Source organism: Rhinopithecus roxellana, chromosome 4 (assembly GCF_007565055.1).
Source record: "Rhinopithecus roxellana isolate Shanxi Qingling chromosome 4, ASM756505v1, whole genome shotgun sequence".
Lineage (NCBI taxonomy): Eukaryota > Metazoa > Chordata > Mammalia > Primates > Cercopithecidae > Rhinopithecus > Rhinopithecus roxellana.
The window spans coordinates 123,797,676-123,811,448 of NC_044552.1; the positions used below are offsets into that span (position 1 = coordinate 123,797,676).

Here is a 13,773-nt window from a genome sequence, read left to right on the forward strand (position 1 = left end):
CCACAGTACCCCTCTTAATAAATGTACAAGTCAGATACGAAATCACTGAGATGCCAAACTCTAAAATTTGTTTTTTGATCAATGTTTTAACAATGTGATGTGGTAAAGTAGTATTTTTCAAGCCAGGCTGCTCCTAGGGAGATTTTAATTGAGAATATTCAAGCCCTCATCATTGAAGATAAACTACGGTGAGGAGGGCAGGCTTGGGAGCCAGATGTCATGGGTCTGCATTTCTGACTCCAGTATTTATCAGCTATTATTTGGACAAAGTTACCTAAAAATGCAAAACCTTCCTTTACTCAGCTATAAAGTGAGGGCAATGATCTCACCTCCTTCAGTAGATTGTTGATTACCAGATGAGAAGTATCGCCTAGCATGGGTCTTACATGTAAAAAACCCTTGGTGAACAATATATTATTAGTGATATTCTCTGTCATTTTATCGGTGTGTGCTGTAGTAGTGTTCACTCATGGTGCTGCGCACAGAGATGTTGACATACACAGACGTAACATGTCAGTTCTTTAAAAAAAAAAAAAAAAAAAAAAACTAGTTCAGAATCCCAGTATCCTCCTTCCTAATAAATTTTACAATTATAATTATGCAAAAAGGATAGCAGAAGATCTATTTCAAGCTCTATACAAAAGGAAGTAACCTGGTGGCACATTTGTGCATAGTCTGTGATATGTCAGTTATTTGAGAAACTGGGGGGATTTTATTTTGAAAAAATTTTATATAGCAAGTATATATACACATAAGATAATTTATATAAGAAATTATTGGTATATGTATATGTAATTATATAGCACATAATCTATAAATATGTAAATTGTAAAGTTATGAAAGTAATTTATATTTTGATATCAATCTGCAAAACACCTATTATCTACCAATGTAATTAAGCTTCATGAAAACTCTGTGCAATCTCTGAAGCACACTACGGTAGAGCACTCTGAAGCATCCTGGCATATGGGGACATGCTCAGGCTTTGGAACCACGTCAGCTGGGGTTAAAATCCCAGTTCTCTTTGTAGTTCCCTTACTTTCCCTCCTTTGTGTTTTTGCTCCTGCAGCCCTATATGCCTGGAATGCCTCCCCCAAATCCCTCGCTGTAACTGGCTGACATCTACTCATCTGAAAGGGCTCATCTTGAGGATTGCCTCTCCAGGAAGCTCTCTGTTATCCCCTCAGGCCAGGTAAGTGTCTCTCTGAACTCTCAAAATATCCCACGCCCATCCCCGTCAGTGCATGTATTCATTGTGGTGCCCTCTGCCCTCTCTAGACAGTGAATTGCAGAAGCTAGGGACAGTGATTTATTAAGTACTACTGCACTTAGCATCATGTTTGGCACAGAGGAAGTCACTCATTGCATGTTTTTTAGCTGAATAAATAATAAATAATAAGATATCCAAGGGGACACAATTAATAAATGTTAGAGATAGGATTTGAGCCCAAATCTGTCAGGCTATGTATTAGTCCATTTTCACATGACTAAAAAGAACTGCCCAAGACTGGGTAATTCATAAAGAAAAGAGGTATAATTGACTCACAATTCCACATGGTTGGGGGGGCCTCGGGAAACTTATAATCATGGCGGAAGGGGAAGCAAATACATCCTTCTTCACAAGGTGGCAGAAGAGAAAGAGTGTATGTAGGGGGAACCATCAGACACTTATAAAACCATCAGATCTGGAGAGAACTCTCTCACTATCACGAGAACAGCATGGGGAACACTGCCACCATGATCCAATCACCTCCTACCTGTTCTTTCCCTTGACACATGGGAATCACGGGGAATAATAATTCAAGATGAGGTTTGGATGGGGACACAAAGCCTAACCACGTCAGGCTACAAACTGTACCCACTTTCCCGTCTCAGGAAGTAGGGATTCATAATTTTATCCCCAATTAAATTTAAGAGAATGTGCCTATATGGGTTAAATTTTGGCAAAAATGTATTCTTTATTAATATAATACAATTTTAAAAGCAAAGTTATTAAAACATATATTCTGAAACCATTAACTAGATTTGGCTTATGGCCTTTTACTATGTTGGAAGCCCTAACTGCATTGAAATTATCTGGGAGGATGGGATTGAGACCTAGAAATCTGCAATTTTAATAAGTGACTTGGTTTCTTTGAAATGAATGCAGTTCTAAGAACCATTGATTTAGATCTTTAATAAAAAGGAATTCTAAGCTTTTAAGTGTATATAGTAGGTTGAAATTTTAGAGGAATTATGAAGACTACAATGTTTAAAACTTCACTCAGAAGCCTCGGCTATGAGCTCCTGTAGGCAGCCTCATTCATTCCCCGTCCCTGCCACAGAGCTTGGTACAGGGTTGCTGCTCGATGAACATTTGTTCAAGGAAGGGAGAGAATAAAGATATATTGACTAGAATGCAATAATTTTAAACCAGCAAGGAAAAAATTTATTTCTAAAGTTAGTTCTTGAGATTTCAGTGTTTTAATGTTTTCTCAAACTAATGGTACCTTTATCATCTAAGTCAGGGATTCCCAAATCCTCTCAGTATGAAGATTGCTGTGGGTTGTGACAAACTTCATACAGGTAATTGTAAAGTGAGAAAATCAAAACAATGTGGTGAGCTTTCCATATTGGAAAACTTACTCAATTTAATAGACTATTTGTTGTCTAAGATTATGTCCTTACCAAATTTCCGGAAATAATATGCTCTTTTCATTTACGAAAATATAGTGATAGTAGAAGGTATTGAATAACCCTACATTTGTCCCCCTAAGTTTAAAAAAAGTTTATTAATGAAATATCAGAATGCACTATTCCAGCTTTTCAATTGCCCTAGGGGCAAGAAAGGTGTTTGGGGCAACAAGGTCTTATAGTGGGCTTGAGAAGGACCAGGGAGACTATGGTCAGTGCCAATTATCAAGGAAAGTAAAGGCCCAGGGACTCCTAACAACCCACAGTCACAATTCACTAGAGACTGGTGACAAAGACCACAGCCAAACACAAGTAAATTTTTGCTACTAAGAAAAAAGTTGACCTTATTCTGTATTATTCCCTCTTTTGGTGGAGGAGCTTACCTTATTCAATGTGCGCAGTATACTTATAATTTTAATATTTGAAATTACTTATTAAGGGACAAACCAAATGAGTATTTAATTAAGGATTTTCTGTATCAGCCAACCAGGGCTGAGACATGATGTTAGCTGAATGGTTTTCCTGAAACTTCTGTTATCTTCCAGATAAGAAATTCCTTGCTCTTTGCTCATGTGCCAAATCTATAAACATTTACATAAACTAAGTAGATAGACTAAGGCACAGGTCACTTTCTTGCGTATCTTGCATCAGCTAAAGTTTTCTTTCTCAGGTTTACATTTGACCTTTCCTTAATAGTCTGATAATTCCCCAGGTATTTGGTTCCTCAAATAAAGTTTGGTGATAAATGTTTTCCTATCTCCACTAAGTACACCTACTTCCCCACTGACTTACAGTGTGAAATTATTTGCCATCATGATCAAAGCCAAAGAGCAGACGTGTTAATGATGCCCTCTGGTCTCTATTTACTCTGAAGTTTGACAAATAAGAGTAATGTGAGAGAGATGCTGTTTATAGGAGTCTCTTTGGACTGGGGACTCAAGTTTACCAAATCACAGCTTCAAAGTGTCAAACTGTAAATGAATTGAGGTAGGCATTGGTAAATAGCCAATCAACACCTTTAATTACTTCTATAAGCAATCCTCTCAAGACTACTTTTAACAACCAGAGAGTTTGTAAACAGTGATCTCAATCTCATATGCTTGAAATGGGTTGATAACTCTAAGCCCAAATGGCTTAAAGTTTTCATCTTGTCTGTGTCTTCTCCTAAGTGTGGGACATTACAGAAAGTTTTGGGATTAAGGAAGAACATACAGATCATCAACTGGTCTTCCTTCCATGGTTTATATTACTAGGAACAGTAAAATAAAACACACAACAGAACACAATGAAACGCCACGGTACAATGTGTTTTACAACCATATTAGACTAGAGGTGGAGTTACCACAATGATCTATTAGAACATGTGCAGCCAGATCACAGATTAGTTCTATGTTAAAAAAAAAAAAAAAAAAAAAAAAAAAAAGGAAAGAAAAGAAATGCAAAATGGCAATCATTACCTCGGTAATTAAATAATTTGAATTGTCTTCTTCATCACTTCTATTACCACCAACAAACAAAGGAAGCCAGAATCATTACTTATGATATACCTGGAAATATACTGGCCTGAGTTTGTTTTCAAACACTTGTGTTGACTGGCTGCCTAGCAATGTTTCACAAGAGAAAGTGTTTTACTAAACCTCTTTAACTATCAGGTTTCTTATTTCTAGAGAAATATGAGTAATATTTATATTCATATTTAATACATAGCTTTCAAGGTTCAAGTAATACATAATTTTCAGTGTTCTTGTGAAGAGATATTCATTAAATAAATTATTTATTTATTCCTATAGCTAGTATTTATTGTGTATATATTATATGCCTATAGATGTGTTAGCTAGATGCTAAGGATTCAGATGTGAACAAGACCAGTACGTTCTCCAACCCTCTGGAATTTCCATGGGAATTAAATGAAGTTCTCATTCCCACAAAATGGAAGTTATTTGTATCACTTTTTTTTTTTCAGCCACTTATGATAACCTTTGCTCAATGAAGTGAGGTATTTGTCATGTGCTTGAATAATGTACAGCATATAATTCATAGCACATTGTCAATAAATTCGATTTATAATTATTATTTACAATTCACTTCGTCATTGTACCTGGTTCATAGGTGCAGAGATAGAATTAAAACCTATATCCCTAACTGCCAATTCTGAGCCCAGATCACAGCATTATACATCATCCTATATCATTATATGATGTATTGTAGGAAACTCGGAAGCTTACTGTTGTGATCATATTCTTACTGACATCCAGTTTCCTTCTTTGACTGTCCAACCCACATAAAATATACTGGTGTTTTCCCATCAATTGGTCTTCTCCTTTGCACATGTGCTGAACTAAACTGAATCATCTCACTACTCACCCTTCTCTTCCCATGTTCTCTGTTGAATCACTCTCCTTGCAATTGCTCAAGCTGAAAACCTGGGGGTAATCCTTCACTTCTCCTTCTCCTTACTCCCCATCCACCAGTCAAGGATGGGCAATGCATCTTCATGCAAGTCTTAACTTTCCCTTCTATGAACTCTGGATTAATCCCCAAACTGGTTTTCATTCCTCAAGTCTTCACCCTTCTAGTTCATTCTCCCCACAGTAGCCACTGACTCATCTAAAACCTGAATTTGACCTTGTCTTTCTGCTGTTGAACATCCTTAAATGGTTATATATTACTTTCTGAGTTACACCATAATGTCCACATTTCTCAGCTGGCATGAAAGATTTTCTGTCATCTGTCTGACCTAGTTTTGTCTCTGTATCTCCTGCCCCTTTCTTACCAGTGTATTATATTTCAGCCATATCAAGTTACCTAAATTTCCTGAAAACCCCAATGCCTTTTCAGAACTCCTAGGCCATTCTGTTCCAGCTGTTCAGAATGCTCTTCACCAAATAATTTACTTACTTGTTCTTGAGGCTTTACCTCAAGTGCAACCGTTTTCTAAAGCTTTCCTGATGTCATCCCATTCAGACTGGGGAGGGTGTATCCTTCGCTGTTACCTAAAAGCAATTTAGGCATAGTTTTATTATTGTACATAACATATTGCATGGTGATGATTTCTCCTTACAAAAAAACAGGTCTTTGTTGTTGTTATTGTTTTTGTTTTTAAGACAGAGTTTTGCTCTGTTGCCAGGCTGGAGTGCGGTGGTGCCATCTCGGCCCACTGCAATTGCAGCCTCCCGGGTTCAACTGATTCCCCTGTCTCAGCCTCCCAAGTAGCTGGGGCCTGCAGGCACACACCACAGGCCCGGCTAATTTTTTGTGTTTTAGTAGAGATGGAGTTTCACCATGTTAACCAGGATGATCTCGATCTGCTGACCTCGTGATCTGCCCAGCTCAGCCTTCCAAAGTGCTCGGATTACAGGCATGAGCCACTGCGCCCCGGGCAAAAAAAAAAAAAGTAGTTTTTAATAAATAGATTAAAATAAGTTACAGAATAAATGTAAAGTGTGAATATTAGATATGAAACTCACAATGAACATCCTTGCAGCCTACACTCAGTTTAGGAAAAATCATGTTTTTTTAAAAATTTTCTTATTGATTTTTAGGTCTGCATATTCCCAATGTTAACTTGTTGTCAATTATATTTGGTACAAATATCTTTCCCAATGAGTAGCTTATTTTTTCAGTCATTTATTATGACCTTTGCTAAACGTAATTTTTTCATCCTAATGAGGTCAAATTTATCAATCTTTTCCTTCAAGTTTCGTGCTTTTTGTGACTTAAGTAATCCTTTCCTACCACGAGATCATACAGAAATTTCTCTATATTGTCTTCTAAGAGTTTTATAGTTATACCTTTCACATTTAGATTTTTAACTTACCTTAATTCTGAAATTGATTCTTGTGTATGATGTGAGATAGGGCCTAATTTCCCTTATTATTTCTGTATAACTAATTGTCCTAGCACCTTTTATTGAAAAGTCTAACTTTTCCCCTTTAACCTGCTGTTGGTACTATAATAAATTAAATTTATATACACACATACATACGTGTGTGTAGATTTTTATATTGCCAACATGTATGTTGGCAATATAATTTATTATAATTTATAATTAATATAAGTTATTATACACACCGGGTGGGAGAGTGTTTAGGTTCCTTAAAGGATCCATTTATCAATTTATTTATTGCTTTACAAATACCTCTAACTTAAGCCTTGAAATAAGGCTAAGAAAAATTCCTGCCAGGCGCACTGGCTCACACCTTCATTCCCAGCACTTTGGGAGGCCAAGGCGGGCCAATCACGAAGTCAGGAGTTCAAGACCATCCTGACTAACACAGTGAAACCCTGTCTCTACTAAAAATAAAAAATAATAATAATAATACTTAGCCAGGCCTGGTGGCAGGCACCTGTAGTCCCAGCTATCTGGGAGGCTGAGGCAGGAGAATAGTGCGAACCCGGGAAGAGGAGCTTGAAGTGAGCTGAGATTGCACCACTGCACTCCAGCCTGGGTGACAGAGGGAGACTCCGTCTCAAAAAAAATGAAAAATTCCTTCACTCTATTTTCTCTTCTTTTCCTCTTCTTTGTTTATTTCTTCATCTGAAGAATTTAGCTTTATGTAACCTTTTGTAACTCCTTATAAATTTTGGGGACAACTTGTCAGATAACATACATACACACATATATCCTCTGAGATTTTGATAGAGAGTGCATTAAATCTATAGATGAATTTGGGGAAAATTAACATCTTTACCACAGTGATTCTTTTAATCCTTCTTTAGGTGTTTGTTTATGTCTTTTGATAAAATTTTAAAATTTTTCCATAAACAACTGGTACATCTGTCTTTAAAGGTACTTTTTCTATTTTTTGATTATGTTGTAAAGATAATTTGTATTTTACAAATTACCATTTTGAGTCCTTTCTTGTCGCTAGACAGAAAAGCAATATATTTCTGTATTTTAATTTTTTAAAAACTTTTATTTTAGGTTGGGGTGTACACATGAAGGTTTGTTACATGTATTTTAATATTCCTAACTGGCAACCTTGCTAATCTCTCGTATTAACTCTAAAAATGGATATGCATACTTGGATATTTTATACAGACATTCATATCATTTGTCAATCATAACAATTTTTTTTCATTTTTCTAATCTTTGCAAATTTTCTTCTAGCTTTACTACACTGGCTAGGGTCTCCAGCAAAAGCAAGAAATTGAAATGGCTTTAGAGCAAGCTTGTTCAACCTGCAGCCCAGGATAGCTTTGAATGTGGCCCAATACAAGTTTGTAAACTTTCTTAAAACATGATGAGGTTTTTTTTGCGTTCTTTTTTTTTTCAGCTCATTGGTATCATTAGTGTTAGTGTATTTTACGTGTTGCCCAAAACAATTCTTCTTCCAGTGTGGCCCAGAAAAGCCAAAAGATTTGGAAACCCCTGCTTTAGAGGGTTCTCTAGACTTGTTTCTCATCTTCAAGGAAATACTTTTAATGTTTCATCATTACATAACATATTTGCTAAAATGCTTTTTATTTGTTTTTATAGATACCCTTCATCAGGTAAATTGCCATGTTTTCCTAGTTTGCCAAGAGGGTTTTTTAAAATCGTAAATAGGTTTGAATTTTGCCATGTGTCTGTTGAGATAAGTAAATGATTGTTCTCTCTTAATTTGATATTGTGATAGATTACTTTAAGTAATGTCTTTATGTCAAAAAATCAAACTATGCTTATGTCCCTGGGGTAGACCAATGTAGGTATAATTTATCTTTTCTTTTTTTCAAGTAACTTGGAACTCTATTACTGTTGCATATATAGGTAAGATTAAACTTTAATTTTTCTGTCTTGTACATTCTTGTCAGGATTTGTATCTAGTTTATGCTATCTTCATAAAATCAATTGGCAAGTTAACCATTCTCGGTGTCCCGAATAGTTGGTGTAAGACAGGAATTATTTGTTCCTTGAATATTCAGTAGAGCTTGCCATTGAAACCTCCTGGACATGACATGGAGTTTTCTTCATAGGAATACTTAAAACGACTAATTCCTTTGTAATGGTCAAGGACTACTTACTTTGACATAATGTGCAGGTACCTGAAAAACTAATGTCCTTAATATTGTGCACAAAGAATAATAGAGTTGATGGAAAATAGGATTAATGGCAGATCACCCAAGTACTGTGTAGCACTGTAGCACTGGAACCAGGGACCTAACAAAAGCAATGAGAAGCCTTACAAAAAGACTAGCAGACTGAATATCTGTGGGCATTTGCACTCAGCTTCATAGTCAATATCTTGGAGCCTAGAGCTCACATTTGTTCCTTTAAATTGTGGGTCCGCGCGTGCACTTAATTTCCACAGAGATCAATTTAGTTAAAAACATTAAAATTGAAAACTTAGCCTATGGAGTGCCATTCATTATCAATCAAAAAATTTTTCGACGCTGGAGGAAATGACTTCACAGCTTTTCCATCTCAATTCTCAGCTTCACCAGACAGCTTAATGCTGTAGAAACTTTGGCAATTTTCATGGCCACCAAAGCAGCAACTGCTCGAACTTCAATAAGGTCTCCATATACTGTCAAGGCATTTTTTTCAATTGTGAGGTTTAGCATAATCACTTGAAAACATGAATGTGTTGGGGAAAATCATATAAGAACCAACAAATCATTCTGAATTATACTGAGATCATTCTCCTACATAGCAATTAGATATGAACACGTTTTTCTTATAGAAATACATGCTGTTGAACCACAGACTATCTTCCATTTCTTCTTGAGTCAGTTTGCGCCAAATTCATTTTTCCCAGGATTTGTCAGTTTCACATAGGTTATCAAGTGTATCAGCAAAAGTTGTTCAACACATTTTCTTATTGCTTTTTAAATATTTGCTAAGTATGTAGATATGCCATGTTTTTAACTTCTGAGTTTGTTTATCTTCCCTCACCACAACCTATCTTTCTTAATCTTCTAAGTTCCAGGCTTTGTTGATCCTTTCTATTGTGTTGGTTTTCTGTGTCAATCATTGCTCCAACTCTTCTTTCCTCTTGTTTCTTTGGGTTCTACACTGTTCTTTTTCTAACTTCTTAATTTGAATGATTATTGAGTTAATTTTAAGTCTTTTTTCTTTTCTAGCATGAGCAATTTGAGGGAAAAATTATCCCTCTAAAGTTCTGCTTTGGCTGCCTTTTTCAAACCTTAATAAATTATTCGTTTTCCAGTTCAAAGTAAAATCTAATTTAATGTTTGGTTCTTTCTTTAGTTAATGAGTTGTTTAGAAGGATGTGTTTTTTTATATCCACAGATAGGGAATATTTCCAGTTACCTTTTTGTTGACCTATTTTTACCTTCTTGCTTCATGCTCAGAGAACATGATAGAAATGATTTTAGTTGAGACTTTAGTTTATATTTCAACATTTTTATGAATTTTGTGAATATTTTGTTTACACTCGAAATGTGTGTTTCCTGCAGTTGCTTCATACAATGTTTTACAGATTTTGCTCAGGTGTAGCTTATTTAAAATCTTACTAGGCCAGGCGCTGTGGCTCATACCTGTAATCTCAGCACTTTGGGAGGCCTAGGCGGGCAGATCATGAGGTCAGGAGATCGAGACCATCCTGGCTAACACAGTGAAACCCCGTCTCTACTAAAAATGCAAAAAAAAAAAAAAATTAGCCAGGCGTGGTGGCAGGTGCCTGTAGTCCCAGCTACTCGGGAGGCTGAGGCAGGAGAATGGGGTGAGCCCAGAAGCGGAGATTGCAGTGAGCCAAAATCACGCCACTGCACTCCAGCCTGGGGGACAGAGCGAGATTCTGTCTCAAAAAAAAAAAAAAAAAAATTTAAGGCGGGGAGCGGTGGCTCATGCCTGTAATCCCAGCACTTTGGGAGGCTGAGGTGGGCGGATCACGAGGTAAGGAGATTGAGACCATCCTGGCTAACACGGTGAAACCCCATCCCTACTAAAAATACAAAAAATTAGCTGGGCATGGTGGTGGGTGCCTGTAGTCCCAGCTGCTCTGGAGACTGAGGCAGGAGAATGGCGTGAACCCGGGAGGCGGAGCTTGCAGTGAGCCGAGATCCCGCCACTGCACTCCAGCCTGGGCGACGAGGGAGACTCTGCCTCAATAGAAAAAAAAAAAAAAAAAAAAATCTTACTAATGTTTGCCGGTTCCGGGCAATATTGCTGAATAGGAAGAGTTCTGGTCTGTGGCTCCCAGAAAGACCAATGCAGAAGGCAGGTGATTTCTGCATTTTCAAATGAGGTACCTGGTTCATCTCATTGGGACTGGTTAGACAGCAGGTGCAACCCACAGAGGGCGAACTGAAGCAGGGTGGGGCGTCGCCTTACTCAGGAAGCACAAGGGGTCAAGGGAACTCCTCCCCCCAGCCAAGGGAAGCTGTGAGGGAGGGTGCCATGAGGGACCGTGCTATCTGGCCCAGATCCTATGCTTTTCCCATGGTTTTTGCAACCTGCAGACCAGGAGATTTGCTTGGGTGCCTACACCACAAGGGCCCTGGGTTTCAAGCACAAACTGGGTGGCCGTTGGGGCAGACACCAAGCTAGTTGCAGGAGGGTTTTTTGTTTGTTTGTGTTTTGGATCCCAGTGGCACCTGGAACGCCAGCTAGACAGAACTGTGCACTCCCATGGATAGGGGGCTGAAGCCAGAAGCCAGGGAGTCAAGTGGTCTTGCTCAGAGGGTCCCACCCCCATGGAGGCCAGCAAGCTAAGATCCACTGGCTTGAAATTCTTGCTGGCAGCACACAGTCTGAAGTTGTTCTGGGACACTCGAGCTTGGTGTGGGAAGGGGCTTCTGCCATTTCTGAGGCTTGAGTAGGCTGTTTTCCCCTCACAGTGTAAACAAAGCCACTGGGAAGTTCGCACTGGGCTGAGCCCACCACAGCACTGCAAAACTGCTGTAGTCAGCCTACCTCTCTAGATTCCTCCTCTCTGGGCAGGACATCTCTGACAGAAAGGCAGCAGCCCCAGTCACAGGCTTACAGATAAAACTCTGATCTCCCTGGGACAGAGCACCTGGGGGAAGGGGCAGCTGTGGGAACAGCCTCAGCAGACTTAAACGTTCCTACCTGCCAGCTCTGATGAATCTCCCAGCACAGCACTTGACCTCTGCTAAGGGACAGACTGCTTCCTCAAGTGGGTCCCAGAACCCGGTGCTTCCTGACTGAGACACTTCATACAGGAGAGCTCTGGCTGGCATCTGGTGAGTGCCCCTCTGGGACAAAGCTTCCAGAGAAAGGAGCAGGCAGCGATGTTTGCTGTTCTGCAGCCTCTGCTGGTGATACCCAGGCAAAAGGGTCTGGAGCAGACCCCCAGCAAACTCAAGCAGACTTGCAGAAAAGAGGCCTGACTGTTATAAGAAAAACTAACAAACAGAAAGCAATAACATCAACATCAGCAGAAAGGATGCCCAGGCAAAAACCCCATCCAAAGGTGCTCAGCATCAAAGATCAAAGGTAGATAAATCCATGAACATGAGGAAAAACCAGCACAAAAAGGCTGAAAATTCAAAAAACTGGAATGCCTCCTCTCCTTCAAAGGATCGTAGCTCCTTACCAGCAAGGGAACAAAACTGGATGGGGAATGAGTTTGATGAATTGACAGAAGTAGGTTTAGAAGGTGGGTAATAACAAACTCCTCTGAGCTAAAGGAGCTTGTTCTAACCCAAAGGAAGGAAGCTAAGAAACTTGATAAAAGGTTACAAGAACTGCTAACTAGAATAACCAATTTAGAGAAGAACATAAATGACCTGATGGAGCTGTAAAATACAGCATGAGAACTTCATGAAACATAAACAAGTATTGATAGCTGAATCAATCAAGCAGAAGAAAGGATATCAGAGATTGAAGATCAACTTAATGAAATAAAGCATGAAGACAAGATTAGAGAAAAAAGAATGAAAAAGAATAAACAAAGTCTCCAAGAAATATGGGACTATGTGAAAAGACCAAACCTATGTTGGACTGGTGTACCTGAAAGTGACGGGGAGAATGGAACCAAGTTGGAAAACACACTTTAGGATATTATGCAGGAGAACTTCCCTAACCTAGCAAGACAGGCCTACATTCAAATTCAGGAAATACAGAGAATACTACTAGGACACTCCTTAAGAAGAGCAACCCTGAGACACATAATCGTCAGATTCACCAAGGTTGAAACAAATAAAAAAAATGTTAAGTGCATCAAGAGAGAAAGGTCAGGTTACCAACCAAGGGATAGCCATCAGCAGATTTCTCTGCAGGAACCTTATAAGCCAGAAGAGAGTGGGTGCCAATATTCAACTTTCTTAAAGAAAAGAATGTTCAACACACAGTTTCATATCCAGTCAAAATAAGCTTCATAAGCAAAGGAGAAATAAAATCCTTTACAGACAAGCAAATGCTGAGGGATTTTGTCACCACCAGCACTGCCGTATGAGAGCTCCTGAAGGAAGCATTAAACATGGAGAGAAAAAGCTGGTACCAGCCACTGCAAAAACATACCAAAATATAAAGACCAACAATACTAGGAAGAAACTGTATCAACTACTGGGCAAAATAACCAGCTAGCATCATGATAACAGGATCGAATTCAAACATAACAATATTAACCTTAAATGTAAATGGGCTAAATGCCCCCAGTTAAAAGACACAGACTGACAAATTGGATAAAGAGTCAAGAACCATCAGTGTGCTGTATTCAGGAGACACAACTCACATGCAAAGACACACATAGGCTCAAAATAAAAAGATGGAGGAATATTTACCTAGCAAATGGAAAGCAAGCAAAAAAAAAAAAAAAAAAAAAAAAAAAAAAAAAAAAAAAAAAAGCAGCAGTGGTTGCAATCCTAATCTCTGATAAAACAGATTTCAAACCAACAAAGAACAAAAAAGACAATGGAGGGTATTACCTTTTGGTAAAGGGATCAATGAAACAAGAAGAGCTAACTATCCTAAATATATATGCACCCAATACAGGAGTACCCAGATTCATAAAATAAGTTTTTAGAGACCTACAAAGAGACTTAGACTCCCACACAATAATAGTGGGAGACTCTAACACCCCACCATCAATATTAGACAGATCAACAAGACAGAAAACAAACAAGGATATTCAGGACTTGAACTCAGCTCTGGACTCAGCAGACCTAATACAGAACTCTGCATCACAAATCAAC

At 38.4% G+C, this 13,773-nt stretch overlaps 1 protein-coding gene across 1 annotated transcript in view; it reads left to right on the forward strand.

Moving 5' to 3' along the window:
- Positions 1 to 1,137: 1,137 nt before the first annotated feature.
- The window catches only part of LOC104658001 (putative trace amine-associated receptor 3), a 38,433-nt gene continuing 25,797 nt past the window's right edge, over positions 1,138 to 13,773 (forward strand). The window contains exon 1 of the mRNA XM_010357895.2: positions 1,138 to 1,192. The gene's annotated coding sequence lies outside the window, so the exon portion shown is untranslated. The remainder of the gene's footprint in view (positions 1,193 to 13,773) is intronic.